This window comes from Leucopleurus acutus, assembly GCF_964270905.1.
Source record: "Leucopleurus acutus genome assembly, chromosome: 13".
Taxonomy (NCBI): domain Eukaryota; kingdom Metazoa; phylum Chordata; class Mammalia; order Artiodactyla; family Delphinidae; genus Leucopleurus; species Leucopleurus acutus.
In genome coordinates, this window is record NC_139155.1 from 11,802,083 (window position 1) to 11,817,687 (window position 15,605).

General features: G+C 35.8%; 1 pseudogene across 1 annotated transcript; it reads right to left on the bottom strand.

Annotated features, from left to right (window-relative positions):
- Window positions 1–274: 274 nt before the first annotated feature.
- LOC309970623 (zinc finger protein 396-like) lies at window positions 275–15,244 on the bottom strand (annotated as a pseudogene). The gene is made up of 4 exons: window positions 15,172–15,244; window positions 5,478–5,618; window positions 1,510–1,522; window positions 275–1,286 (listed from the first exon to the last, which is right to left on the bottom strand). The product of its transcript is annotated as a zinc finger protein 396-like (transcript).
- Window positions 15,245–15,605: the final 361 nt, after the last annotated feature.

Here is a 15,605-nt window from a genome sequence, read left to right on the forward strand (position 1 = left end):
TTCCTTCTCAATAGGGAAAATGTACTTGTCTAAAAAGGAACATACTAGTTCATTATTTGTGTTAATAATGGAAACAGTAGAACATGTCTGAGAATATCTTTTCAACAGCTGCACTAGGGATGGAAATCCGATTTAAGCTTTAGAATCTCAAACATCTGAACTGACACTACTGAAAAGCAGAAAAGCAAACAATGCTGACAGAAAATATTCTACATTCTTTCTTGTGGCTTTTATAACCTTTGAAAGGAAACTGGTGCCCACTGAAACTACCGATTTATACTAAAGGAGTATTGGTGCCTTGTGTCTTCTCCCCTGTTGAAAAAGTTCTCAGTAAATGCTTTGACTCCCTCACGACGCTGATGGGACTTTTTTCTCCAGCATGGTTTTTCCTATGTCTGCAAAGATTCGAGCTCTGACTAATGACTTTCCCACATTCATGACATTTGAAGGGTTTCTCCCCAGTGTGGATTCTTCGATGCTGAATCAGGATTGCACTTCGGCTGAAAGCCTTTGCACACACATCACATGTATAAGGTTTCTCTCCACTGTGGATTCTCTGATGTCGATTAAGGGCTGAGCTCTGACTAAAGGCTTTCCCACATTCATCACACTTTTTTTTTTTCGAGGACAGTTTCCCTGTCTTCTTTCAAACTTTCTATCTTGTTCACAAGTTCCTCTAAATGTGAAACTCTGGGAAGCATTCATTTGAAGAGTATTAGAAACTTTGTAATGCAGTTCTTTGCCTGAAGAAGTCTTTTGCCTTGCAGCTGATTTCACATTTATAGTTCTGGCGTCTCTAACATTTAGTCTTAAGGTGTGAAGCTACTTCGATGCCCGCTGCAGTTGTTTTTTTTTTGGGCTTAAGCTGGTTACGTGGTGTCTCCTAAGTGATTTCACAAGTTGGTAGCTTCTTTGCAAGCATGTCCTCATTTTGTCCAAAAAAGACCTGTTCAGCTGCCCTGTCATGCCCTTTCTCCAGCTCCTCCAGCATCACCATGGCTTCCTCTCCACTCTCTGGTCGGTTCTCTTGAAACCAGGCCTGCAGCTCCTCAGGCAACATGGCCAGGAACTGCTCTAGCACCAGCAGCTCCAGGATCTGCTCTTTGCTGTGCACCTCTGGCCTCAGCCACTGACAGCAAAGCTCATGGAGCCGGCTCAGGGCTGCCTGGGGCCCAGGTGACTCCTGGTAGTCAAACTGCCTTAACCGCTGGCGGTAGGTCTCAGCTGTAGTAGCTGCTCCAGTGGCAGCTGGAGACCCTATTAGGGGCCTGCCCTCCCTCTTCCACCTTCATTACCAGAATGCAGTCAGGGGCCCCTGAAATTTGTGGAAGGAGTTTTGATGTCTCTCTCAATTTTGCAGACATTTGGACTGGGAATAGCTCAGGACTGCTAGGCTTTAATCTTCAAGAAGGTGAAACTCTCCTTATGGACATTCCTCCAGCCTAGAAGGATGACCCCACATTTTGGGGGAGAAGCCGGGGAAGCCAGGGAATATTTTCTTAATGTTACCTCCTATTCACAGCTTAAAACATGAATCAAAAAATCTTACACTCTTAAAACTATCCAGAGCTATTCAAAATTATTATGAAAGTGAAGTTTATTTTAAATTAATTTTCCTTACCTTTTTATAGCAGCAGAATTTCAAAGACAATTTGCATTATACATTTCAAAATCAAGACATTTTAAGATATCTACTTACTTAGGATGTTTTACATATGAAATTTTGGCAAAAGAGATGGTGGTTAAATGTGTTCAACTCATTTATCCTATGATTTCTTGGAAAGAAGTGACCACAACACTCACAAATTAGTGAGAATTAGGCAGTTTGGCCTAAATCTACACCTGGTACAAAACTGAAAAGCATATACATCTGTGTTTATTTAGGATAAGAAAATTATTATTTTAGATGTTCAATTAAATAAAATTTTTATAACTTAACTGTGAATACTTCACGAGAATTAAATTTCCTCACTTAATAATTTAAAATATTACACTTGCAATTCTACTTTTGTAACTTCTATTAATCATTAATAATCCATTTAATAAAAGATTCTTAATGTTCATCTCAGAAAATTTAAATAGGGCCCATAAACAAGTAGGATAAGAGATAGGAAAATACATATAAGTTTCCAAGGATAGAATTAAGAACTGTAGCACTTTTAATTAGCATTTGCCTTTTTAGAAATAAGAGAAACATATACTAATGTGTTTCTCACAGGCCTGATCTTTCTTGGTCTATGAAAACCTATCACACTTATAATTCAGTAAAACATTTGTCTGTGTACATTTATATCTTCCCATTAGCTAAAGGAATGACAGGTGAAGATGTCAGTTAAAAGACTTTTATTACTGTAATTAGAATTAATTTTCAGCAATGAAACATTGTACACTCACTAATGTAATTCTATATTGATTTTAGCTATTAGACTTGTTTCTTCTATTACAAGGATTATTTTAACTGTGTTTGGATTAATATACCTAATACAGGGTAACTAGGGTCTCCCAAAATAAATACCAGCAGATTACAAGGCAAAGGTAATATTTTAAATTGAATTTATGTAATGGCACTTAACATTTTCTTTGTATAATACTTTACCCATGTGCATTCGTTTAAAATTCCTACCATAAATTCTAAAATTACAAATTAGCTTTAAGATTAAAAGGCAGAGATAGAAAATATTTTGCCTAATACAAATTATGGGACAGGAATAAAGTGATCATATTTATGTGCCTTAAATCAAACTTTCAACCACTGGTAGAAAAATCCTCAAGATTATTTTCACCTTCCAATGTACACATTGTTATTTCTAATCACCCAATCTAACTAGTTAGTGGTTCCTCTAACTCAATCATCTCATTTTGTCTACACTCTCCTGCCATATGTTAAACCTGGCCGTCACTGTTTATACAAATACTCAACATTTTTTAATTGCTTACATCCTAGACAGTTGTATTATGCATGGGTCTCTTTCCTTCCTCAATGATATTTTACATTCCATATAGGCAAGAACCAGACCTTGTATACTGACTGGTTTTACAGTGAAACTGCACGTAAATTTCATTTCTAAAAGCAATATATAAGTGCATTTTTTTTGGCTGTGCCACACAACGTGGGGGACCTCAGTTCCCTGACCAGGGATTGAACCCACGCCCCCTGCAGTGGACGCACGGAGTCCTAACCACTGGACAAACAGGGAAGTCCCTAAGTGCACTTTTAAACATCCTCATATCTGCAGTATCAATCAAAATGATGATAACGTTATCCAAGTATAATCATTACATCAACAACCTTCTTAATTCTACTTTTTAATAGTCCCATTGACTGATATACTTTAGTTTTAGCTTAATTCATTCTAAGCGTTGATCCTGAGAGTCAGTGTTATTTTTAGATGACTTGTCGACATTTTTCCTGAATACAAGTGCTGCTTTGCAACAAGAGGCTAAGCTTGTAAGTGCCAGTTTTTTGCTTTAAGAGAGTTCTCTAAAATGAACCTGAGCCTTGTATCAAATCTATGCAAGTGGCTATTTTATATTGAGAAACAACTCATACCATTGTCTAATTTTGCTAGCATTTCTCCTTTTTCAAACTCTTAGTTATATTCAATGGACTATCACATTACTCACAAAGAATAAAATAACAGCATAATGAATATAATGTATTTTTTCTTCAAAGTCAGCAGGATGCTAACATAATAAACTGATTATCTAATTCTGTAAACACATGCTTATATGGTGAGTTAAGCCACGAATATGTAAACCTGTGTTGTTAGCACAATTAAATATTTGGTGTTTTAGACTGGATAAGATTAAACTTGTCTGGCTGAAGACTCCATTTGCACTTATGCAAACAACAACATATCGTTACCTAATATAACTAGCTTCAACATATTACACTAAAGTGAAGTAAAATTGTATATTTTATGTAGTTTTTTGATAAATGTTACTTATAAGAAGAAGCTACAGATGAGTATTTCTTAATTTTTTAGATGACTTACAATTTATATAAAATAACTAACCAACTGAAGGATAGGAAATACATAATGGTCAGAGAAAATAAACTTCAACTAAGAAAAACAATTGCATATTTAATTAAGGCACTTTCAGCTTAAAATGTACTGAATAATATTTAATCTTATTTCTCATTGTTTATAATCTTTTATGTAAGGATTATGTTTTGTTAATCTTTGATTCTCAAATTTTATCACCTATAACAGTCAGTTGTACTTATTTGCAGATACATGGATATTGTTTACACTGAACAAAAGTAAAATAGAAATGTCTCTAAAAGTTTCAGAATAGAAAAATAATTTAAAAGTTTACTTATTATCTAAGTTCATTTGTTGAAGTATTTTAAAAATTAAAAAAAAATTTTAATTTATATAAAAGGCACATTAACTTTTCTCAGGACCCAGAATTATCCAAAATATTACTGATAAAAGTTAAATACATTTGAGCTAAATGGTAAATAATATTCTGATATCAATTACTATGAGACACATCCCAAACCTTTCTTAAAGAGGAACAAATTTAAATCATTGGCTGAAGGAATAAAGAGACGACTATTCTTGAACATAACAAAGAAGTTGCTTTTTTGGGCTGTCAACCTCTTAAAGTTAAGAATCTATAATAGTTCAGAGCACTGTAACTCCAAAACATGTAAAAAGACAGGTTTTTAAGTGAAAAAGCTATCAGATATAACCTAGATGTTTTCTGGCAGATCCCAATTTACTAGATGATTAAATGAATATACTCTATTGTCTCTTGACTAATTTAACTTGCAGCCCATAATGAATTAAAACTGTCAGAAATATTTCTGTCTAAAATACACTTTCTTTTTGGACTTCCCTGGCAGTCCAGTGGTTAAGACTCCGCACTTCCACTGCAGGAGGCACGGGTTCAATCCTTGGTCAGGGAAGATCCTGCATGCTGCGCAGCAGGACCAAAAAATAACACAAAAAACCCACTATACTTTCTATTGTCTTTGCTTTGTAATCACTCAAAAAGCTCATAAAATAGTAAAAATAAAAAGATCATTTAAATAATACACTTTCTTTTTATCTTTAAATATAAGTAATATAGTTATTATAGATAATAATGGATAAGTGAAAAAAGAAGAAAGAAAGAAAGAGGGAGGGAGAAAGGGAGAGAAGAAAGGAGAAAGGAGGAAAAGAAAGGTGGAGAGGAATAGGGGTCCAGGGAAAGAAGAGAAAAGTCACTATAATTTCTACCCTTGAGAGAATGTGTGGACTTTCTAATACACATCCTTCCAGAGGTTATCTGTGTATTATGAGAATGTGCATATTTTTGTGTGGATTAATATATCATAAGCTTTCCCAGGCCTACACACAGCCCTGCACGTGCCTGTGGACTTCTATAATACCAGGAACATGTCAGGGATTTTGTAAAGCCCTTTATGGACATCCTGTTTTTATTTTATTTTTTTCAAGTTTTTTGGTCAGCCCCTTATAAGCTCCAACTGGTAACACCACCCCAGGCAGCTGTGAGGATAAACAATTCCCCCTGAATGTTTTTGACGAAAGCCCTAGGGGTATGGCTGATCCCATCCAGCAAGTTCTGAGTCAGGTCAAATAAAGGCCGGCCCTGATAATGGAGCTTTCCTGTGAGGTACCAGAAAGGTCAAAAAGTGACAGTCGTCTAGGGGTGGTGTTTTTGGAGAGCTCCAAACCATTCTTCACCTGCCCTAGGCTGCTGGTTTTTGGGCTGTTGGTTTTCAAGGCTGCTTCAGAGCTGGGGTAAAGGGGATGAGGTAAAGATGAGAAAACCCCCCACAAAGCTCACTGTTCATAACGAAATTCAGCAGTAGTTCTAGAATAAACATTCTGAGTAAATTGATTTTTGACCATTTTTGCCAATGTTCACACTCCTTTTATAGAGGAGCATGTTTTTGGAGATTCTTACTCAAATCATCCCTGAAATGCTTCCTGTCCCTCAATATATTTTAAGGGTGTGAAGTGGTCTCAACCCCAAAATGTTGGAGAACAGAAGTCATAGATAGATACAGAGATGGTAATTAAATTTGGCTCTAGAATACTCTGAAAGAGTAAATTTGGTGACAGTGACTTTCTCCTCCTTGCAAAATGCTGTGCTCTGTTGAATAGCCAATCTATCCAATAATTCATTAATAACACACATTTTGGGTTATAAAGATCTCATTTACTAATTGATCAAATCATATTGTTTTAGTTCAATAACCTGAAAATATCAATGTGTTTGAATTTAAAGAGACTGTTTTTGTTAGGTAAATATAGATACAGATTTCTCCATTTTGTTCCCACAGCTGTTATTGAGAAAGCATGTCAAAGATAGATTCTTCTCAGGCTCTCCTGGTGGCGCAGTGGCTGAGAGTCCGCCTGCCAATGTAGGGGACACGGGTTCGTGCCCCGGTCTAGAAAGATCTCACATGCCGCGGAGCGGCTGGGCCCATGAGCTATGGCCGCTGAGCCTGCGTGTCCCGAGCCTGTGCTCCACAATGGGAGAGGCCACAGCAGTGAAAAGCCCGCGTACCGCAAAAAAAAAAAAAAGATAGATGGTTCTCTTAAAGTTCTAAAGGATATTTCATTATTTTTATACATCTTTATAGTCAATGATGACACTCATCTGGTCCTGATACTTATCTTGGGCTTGTTTTATTAATAAATATAAAATTTAAATGATACAGGTATAATTTTTGAAATCAGTATTGATATCAGAATATAGATCGTAAGATAATTGAAAACGCTTGATTCCAAATATTTCCAATAAGTAACAATCATGCATTTCCAATATTATTTGCTTAATGCTGAAGGATAGATTTTATATTTATATATTTGCTTCTGGTTCACAGTGAAACAATTTTGAACATTTCAAATATAGAAACACTTTTACTTATTCAATTCTAGTTAAAATATTGTATTTGTCCAAGTATCCTCTAATTGGTGAGTTCCTCAAAAATAATGACTATGTTTCCTTTTTTTTTCTTTGTGCTCTGATTATATTACTCATCTGCTCTGATGATATTATTCAATTCTTTTAAAACAGTTTTCAATGATCTTTTTCATTTTTATTCATTTTCATTTCTACATACAAATGCATGGTGGAGATTGTACCAACATAATGACTTTCTTCATTCTGCCAGGTGTTGAGGTGGTCAATTAGGACAATAGCCAAACTGAGAATAAAAATCTAAGCTTTATTCTCTCACTAGAGGCCAGAATAGGCACAGCTCCCCAGTCTTTTATTTTTACCCAGGAACCAGCACCTGGAGAGTCAGGTGCATTAGTGCAGCTGGGGGGAGTCATTTTCCCCTTGATAGGCCCTAAAGGAAAGGCTCCTGCCATTTTATGGATCCAGGATAGTGTAGAGAAGGAGAGCAGGGAAGAACTAGGAGTAGAAAACTACCAAGTCCAAGTGGAGAAAAGTGTCAAGTCCCTCCCCCATCCCAATAAGGAGGTCTCCATGGAGATACCTTAAAAGTGCCTCAGTCAAGGTCCTCTGATGAAAAGATTTTCACGGGAGGTATCTGGACTAGAAATGCAAAGATGTCCGTGAGCATGGCTGGCCTCTGATTCCTTGACCGTGACTCTCAGCAGAGACTGCAGTGCAAGGGCGGGGCACCCAGTCTGGTGTGGGGAGGGTAGCGTCCCTGGGATACTGGCCAGGGAGAGTCCTGCCCTTGTCTGTGGTCGGCCTGAAAGATCACACAATGGGTTTTGATCTGAAGCTGGACTCCTCATGCATAGTAGAGTGTTCATATATGTCTGACTAACGGAAGAGCCTCAAATCAAAATAAGACTCTTACCAGCATGAGAGGCACATATAAAATAGTGTATAACAATGTGGGTAATCTTTAAATCAGGAATGACTATTTAATGCTATAGGGTCATAAGGAGTTCTATTTTTAGTAAGGTTCCTAATGAAGTGATCAGAAAATGTGTTAAGATACATGTGAACAAATGTTTTTTACAGTTTTGTTTAAAATAAAAAGAAATTTAGAAAAATATAATCAGAAATATGGAATATATTTAATATATTTTTATATCATACAGACTATTAATTTTAAAGATAATGATGTAGATGAATATTTAAAATGGAAATACATTATATTAAATATGGTATAGATATAGAGTTGATTGGAAAAAGATTACAGTGAATGACAATAGTATTCTTCCAATTTTATAAATATTTGACTGTGTGTGTGTGTGTTTGTGTGTGCCTTTGCAGGAAGGTGTAGGAAATATTTAAAGACATGTAGATCAAAATGTCCTCATTAACTTCTTTTTTTTTTTTTTTTTTTTTTTTTTTTTTTTTTTTTGCGGTACGCGGGTCTCTCACTGTTGTGGTCTCTCCCGTTGCGGAGCACAGGCTCCGGACGCGCAGGCTCAGCGGCCATGGCTCACGGGCCCAGCTGCTCCGCGGCATGTGGGATCTTCCCGGACCGGGGCACGAACCCACGTCCCCTGCATCGGCAGGCAGACTCTCAACCACTGCACCACCAGGGAAGCCCCTCATTAACTTCTTGAATGAAGATTAAAAGTGATTATTACAGTCTTTTATTATTTTTTAAATTTTGCTTTAATGTATTTTCTGAGAGGAACATGAACCAATTGTCTAATTAGATAAAAATTAAAAGGAATAATTGAGATCAGTTCAGAAATCAGTTGGTCATAAAACACTACAATGATCTTGTTAACAATTAGTTTTGGGCTATAGTAAAAGGTAATGACATTGTTAAAATGTTATAATAACATAATTTAATTATTTTAATCTGTTACTTTATATTCAGTTATTGATTTATAGAGGCTTATTAAAATTTTCTTTCAGGTAGAATTTGAAGGGAGAGTATTTCCTTACAATATTGTTGTTTCTAGAAGAACTTGTGAGTGAGTACTTTTGTGTTTGTTTTCTATTGCTATGTAACAAAATACCACACATTTAGCAACTTTAAACAGCACACATTTATTATCTCTGTTTCTGTGGATCAGGAGTGTGTCTGTGTGCTAACTGGGTCTTCAAGCTCACAAGCCTTCTTCATGGAGTTGGCCAGGGATGTGATATTACCTGATCTTGATATTTGCTTCTAAAAACTCATTTGTTGTTGGCAGAGTCACTTCAGTTCCTTGAAGTGATAGGGTTTAGCTCCTTGAGGTCACCCAACATTCAGTGCCAGGTAACCATCATCACATAGCCCTTTGTTCTTTGTGACCGCAGGACAGTGTCTCTGCTGTTTTGAGTCTCTGACCTCAAGATCCTCTTTTAGCTGATCAGGTCAGGTCCACTCAAGCTAACCTTCTTCTTAACTTAAAGACAATTACTTAGGGATTTTACTAACATCTTTCAAAATCCCTTCACTTTTGCCATATAACATTACCTAATCAAGGGAATACCACATTCTATTGGTTCAAAGCAAGTTATAGCTACTGCCCACACTCCAAAGGAAGAACCCAATACAAAGGCATGACTCAATGGAGGTCACTCTAAGGTATGTCCATCACAATCAGAAAATGTATAGGTACTTAATGGAGAGTCATACAATTCTCAATGAGTATCTATGCTGTCCACATCTGAAATCAACTACGTGATATATTTTATCCATTAGTTTTTGTTAGATTTCTATAAAAGCTCTCTGATATTTTAATAGAATCACAATATTCTATGGAGTATTCTTGATATAAACTTTTAAGCAGCTTTAAAGAAGTCTCATTGCAATTTCATGAATTATCTATTTTTATCCATGTATACAAAAGACTTAACTGACTTCAGTGCCAAAAATTAAATGCTTCCTTTAAGTATTTGAAAAGTACTTAAGGAAACTGACATTGAGCTCCAATATGTTTTCATCAAATTGATGTTTAAACATCAATTGGCTTTTTCATTTATAAATAATAAGCACTGTTAAGTGTTACTTTACCAAATCTAAATTTCAGCTGATGTGCATTAGCAAGAATCATGAAAGTTGGTTTTAGAAAGCTTCATACTGGGGAATTTTACCCATGGAAAAATTGCTTCAAGAGTTAACAGAAGGCTTTTAGTTTAAAGTTTCACCTGAGGCAGAGATGCTTATTTTCTAAAAGTTATTCATTTTCAGAATTTTAAAAGTAACATTTCAAATTCATTCAATTATGAAATGTGTAATTTGTGACTAAGTCCCAAAAATGATTGATAAAAGCACTCCTCAACAATTCATTTTTTCATTATGAAGTGTTTAATTTGTGTCAAGTACTCTATAAAGTACTAGAGATTCAGAGATGAGGACTTCTGTTTCTAATAACTTGGATCAAGTTCTTTATTAGGACCAACTTTTACAAGGAAAACAGTAAAACTGCTGGGTAAATATTTTTGATGATTGAATGCATTCAGAAGAGCTTTCAGGCTAATAGGATAGGGCCAAGCCAAATTCTCAGGGAAACTAAAGAAAGTAATGCAGGCATTATACTTGAGCATACAAATATTTTTGTCCTATCAGTCCTGACAAGCCAGCAAATGCAGGCTGTAGTTCAAAGTCTCATGGAGTAAGTGTTAAAAATAGAAATATAATTTAAATCTAGGGTGGGAATTGTGTAAGAACCCTCGCCATGTTAAGCTGGGGACTCAAAGGGCTACACCCTTGAGATAAGGAAAAAGTAGATTTAAATTCACTTCCATAATCCCTGATCTCCACAAATCCCAAAGGACTTTTCATGATTTTTACCTGGCATTGAATTAAACAGGATAAAAAACCCAAAATAATAAAATAATAATACAGTAAGTCCCGTACATACGAACCTACAAGTTGAGCACTTTCAAAGATGCGAATGTGCATTCCATCATCAGGCGTGAGTGAAATTGCAGCTTGCCTTCTGTCTCCTATTGCTGATGATGCTTCATCTCTACCATCTCCCACCTCCTCTCCCTCCTCCAGTCAGTAACTCTTCTTGCCTGTTCACTCGATGCCAGCCACTATATGCCAGCTGTTGTACTGCACTACTGTACTCTTCAAGGTACTCTTCTGTAAGATTAAAACTGTTTTCTTTATTTTTTGTGTTTGATTTTTATGTATTATTTGTGTGAAAAGTATTATAAACCTATTACAGTACAGTACTATATAGCCAATTGTGTTAGTTGGGTACCTAGGCTAACTTTGTTGGACTTAATGAACAAATTGGACTTAGGAACACAATCTCAGAACGGAACTCATTCATATGTAGGGGACTTACTGTAATACCAACTAAAAAAAATATTCAGGATAGCCAACACAGTATTAAATGGGAATGAAGTTGGAGGACTGACACTACCTGACTTCAGTTCTTACTGTAAAGCTAAAAGGAGTCAAGACAGTGTGGTATTGGTGGAAGAGTAGACAAACAGGTCAATGGAAGCGAACAGAGCGCCCAGAAATAGACCCACATAAATATGGTCATGTGATCCTTGACAAAAAAGCAAAGGCAATACACTGGGGCAAAGATTGTCTTTTCAACAAAGTGTGTTTGAGCAACTGGACATCCACATGCAAAAAAATAATTTAGTCACACATTACACTCTTCACAAAAATTAATTCAAAATGGATCACAGACTTAAATGTAAAATGCAAAGCTACAAAACTTTAGAAGATAATATAAGAATAAACTCAATTGGGTATGGTGATGACTTTTAAAATACAACACCAAAGATAAAATCTATAAAACAAATTGTTGATAAGCTGAACTTCATTAAAACATAAAAACTTCTGCTCTGTGAAAGGTAATATCAAGAGAATGAAAAAACAAACCACATACTGGGAGTAAATATTTGCGAAAGATACATCGGATAAAGGATGGTTATCCAAAATATACGAAGAACTCTTAAAACTCAACAATGAGGGCTTCCCTGGTGGTGCAGTGGTTGAGAGTCCGCCTGCCCATGCAGGGGACATGGGTTCGTGCCCCGGCCGGGGAGGATCCCACATGCCGCGAAGCGGCTGGGCCCGTGAGCCATGGCCGCTGAGCCTGCGCTCCGCAACGGGAGAGGCCACAACAGTAAGAGGCTCGCGTACCGCAAAAAAAAAAAAAAAAAAGCTCAACAATGAAAAGAACAAACAACCTGATTTAGAAAGAGTCCCAAGACCTAAACAAACACCTCAACAACAAAGGTATACAGATGGTAAATAAGCATATGAGAAGTTGCCCCATATGATATGTCATCAGGGAAATGAAAATTAAAACAAAAATAAGATGCCACTACAAACCTATTAGAATGGTCAAACTCCAGAACACTGACGATTACAAATGCTGGCAAGGATGTGGAGCAACAGGAACTCTCATTTACTGCTGGTGGGAATGCGCAATGGTCTCGGCACTCAGAAAAACAGTTTGGCAGTTCCTTACATAGCTAAACATACTCTAACCATATGATCCAGTAATCACACTCCTTGGTATTTACCCAAAGCAGTTGAAAACTTATGTTTACACAAAAACCTGCACACAGATGTTGATAGGAGCTTTGCTCATAATTGCCAAAACTTGTAAGCAAACAAGATGTCCTTCAGTAGGTGAATGGATAAACTATGGTACATCCAGACAATGGAATATTAGTCAGTACTAAAAAGAAATGAGCCCTCAAGCCATGAAAAGACATGGAGAAACATTAAATGCATGTTACTAAGTGAAAGAAGCCAATCTGAAAAGGCTACATACTGTTATAATTCCGACTATATGACATTCTGGAAAAGGCAAAACTATGAAAAAAAATTAAAAGATTAGTGGTTGCTGCGGTGAGAGTGGGGGAGAGATGAATAGGCAGGGTACAGTGGAGTTTTAGGGAAGTGAAAATACTTTGTATGATATTGTGATGGTGGATATATGTCATTATACATTTGTCAAAACTCACAGAATGTACAACACCAGGAATGAACCTTAATGTAAACTATGGACTCTGGGTGTTAATGATGTGTCAATGTATGTTTATCTGTTGCAACAAATGTACCATCTGGTGGGAATGTTGATAATGGAGGATGCCTATGTATGTGTGGAGACAGGGGGTATACGGAAAATCTCTGTACCTTCCTTTCAATTTTGATGTGAACCTAAAACTGGATTAAAAAATAAAGTCTTAACAAGTGAAGTTTTAGAAGTCAAAGACCAAATAGAAAAATATATTCAAATTTTACTCAAAGTGATGGCAAAGAAAGCAAGTCAAACAAAGCTTTCATTTTAGGCTATGAAGTAGCTGTAAAGAACATAAAACATGGAGAGTATGATGAACATAAAACAAAAATGTCTGAATAAAATCACACCAAAATAAATACCTATCAATAGGAGAAGAGCTATTTATCAACTGATACCAAGGTCAAAAAAATGGAGAAAGAGGTCTGTAAAAAGTGGACAAAGAATGTAGGATATTTTCAGGACTTTAAACAACGAGAAACAAAATTTCATTTTCTAAAGTCCAAATGTGATCTTCTTCTACCCCAAATTAATATTCTTCAAAATCTTCTCTTCTCATCATGTAAAACAAAATGTGAGCTTCTAGCCATGAAGTAGTGAATCTGGGCTGCCTTATATTCATTCTTCTTTTCCTGATAAGACATGCTAACATATTTGCTGATACCAACATACAATTCTGCTTTTGATTGTTTTTCTCCTTCTGCCTGGAATGTCCTTTCCATGTATCATTTAACAGATGGGCATTTAATCATCCTTCACCACTCAGCTCCATGTATAAATCTACTATATTTCTGCTTCATTTATTCATTTATGCATCTTCCTTCTTTAATGGACTATAAACTACCTGATGGCAGGAATTATTTGATTTTATCCATCTCTACATACCCAGAAATTAGCACAAGTGCCTGGCAAAAGAAAGAAGAAAGAAAAGAAGGATGCGATTTTAAAATATGGTCAAGTGTCTGTAGCTTAATTATTGAGTTTTTTTTTAAAACAACCTGTCTATATACATAGAAGAGAAATAAAATTATTAGCAATTTAATAGCTTTTAAATAATTATATTAAAAGAAGTTAAGGAAGAGCTCAGAAATCAGAGAATCCTGACACGTGCCAAACACTATTTTATAAAATTTTAGCAGCCATATTGCTGAAAATTTAAAGTATGGTTATAAGGAAATATACAAAGGTATGCCAAATTCATTAGAAGACAGCAGGGTGTAGCAGATTAGAGAACAGAAGATAAATAAATATCAACAATTCATCATTCAACAGATGAGTCAGGAAAGAAAGAAAATGACCAGGAGACCAAGACATGCTGAACACCTAGTATGCCGGTTAAAAATGAACGAAAGGACATGAATTTACTGATACTGTCTATTTATGGCATATTCATATGCCATCATTTTTATAGTAACAAAGAATAAAAGAAGGCCATTTTGAAAATTAAGCTATACTAGAAAAGCTGGAACATAAAATTAGGAAGAAGTTCAATAAAGAGGAAAATAGAAGGAGTGGTGCTATTACTGTAGATATTAGTGTGGAGATTGGGAAAGTGAATATTCTTGACATGCACTTTCATGGGAAGGGCTAGCAAAAAATAAATTCCAAATGCACGTGATGGGTACTTGACCTTTCTCGTTAGACTTAGAAAGAATAAGGCTGAACACGCAGTTTCTGTTGTGAGTTGTTCATTATTTATGCAGGGTTTCCACCACCAGTACACTGTTGTACTGATGGGCACCATTTCTGTTCTTAGTGAAAATAGGTTAACTACTCAGGTGATAAATCATCTACCTGGCAAGAAAGAAGGCAGGCCACAGATGACCAATGTATTCAATCATTGGGGGCAAAGTGAGAATCTTCACTTAAAAAGTGATGGAAATAAAATCGTAATTTCCTACAAGTCTCTTTAGAAATAAAAAGGAATCTTAAAATTATGTGTTAAAGAAGAAAGCATAGTATACTACAAAACTTGTGGTCATAAAAAATGTATTATTCAAAGACACATGGAAGAAATGTTTTATTAATAGATAGACAATAAATAACAAATACTTTATATTTAAGAGGTTTTATGAGATACAAGACTTGAAGAAATCTGGGCATTCATAGGAAATGCTTTAGAGAACAAACGCATAGATTTTCTTCCATGCTTTCCTTCTGCTTGGGGCACAGTCTGAATTTCCACTCCCATCCCCCTACCCAGCCCCTTACCTGTATGACACCAGGTTATTTTCCAGGCCTTGGGTTAAATGTTATTTACTCATGGAGGACTTACCTGAGTCCTCAGACTTGGTTAACTTGTACATATTCACTGCAACCTGTAGTTTTTCTTCCTGCCACTTAATCATGATTTATAGAATTATGTGTATGGTTTACTTAGTGATGGTCTCCTCATTGATCTATCATGACCATTAAGCCTGAGATGGTGTCTGTGTCTGTCCCTCACATGTATCATGCCAGACACATATTAAATAATTAACAAATAAGTGTTAAATAAATGAATATGTGAGTGTACATTTTGAGATTTTGCAATTGTAAAATAAAATTATGGAATTTGATCATGTAACATGTCTTGAAATGGAACAAAGTAAAGGTATAGGAAGAATAAAAATTGTTATCTAGAAAATTTTCAAACTTTTATGACCTTTCATACTACCCTAATTAGTAGTTTGATCTCTAATTACTGAGACAGTAAGAACAGTGATGAAA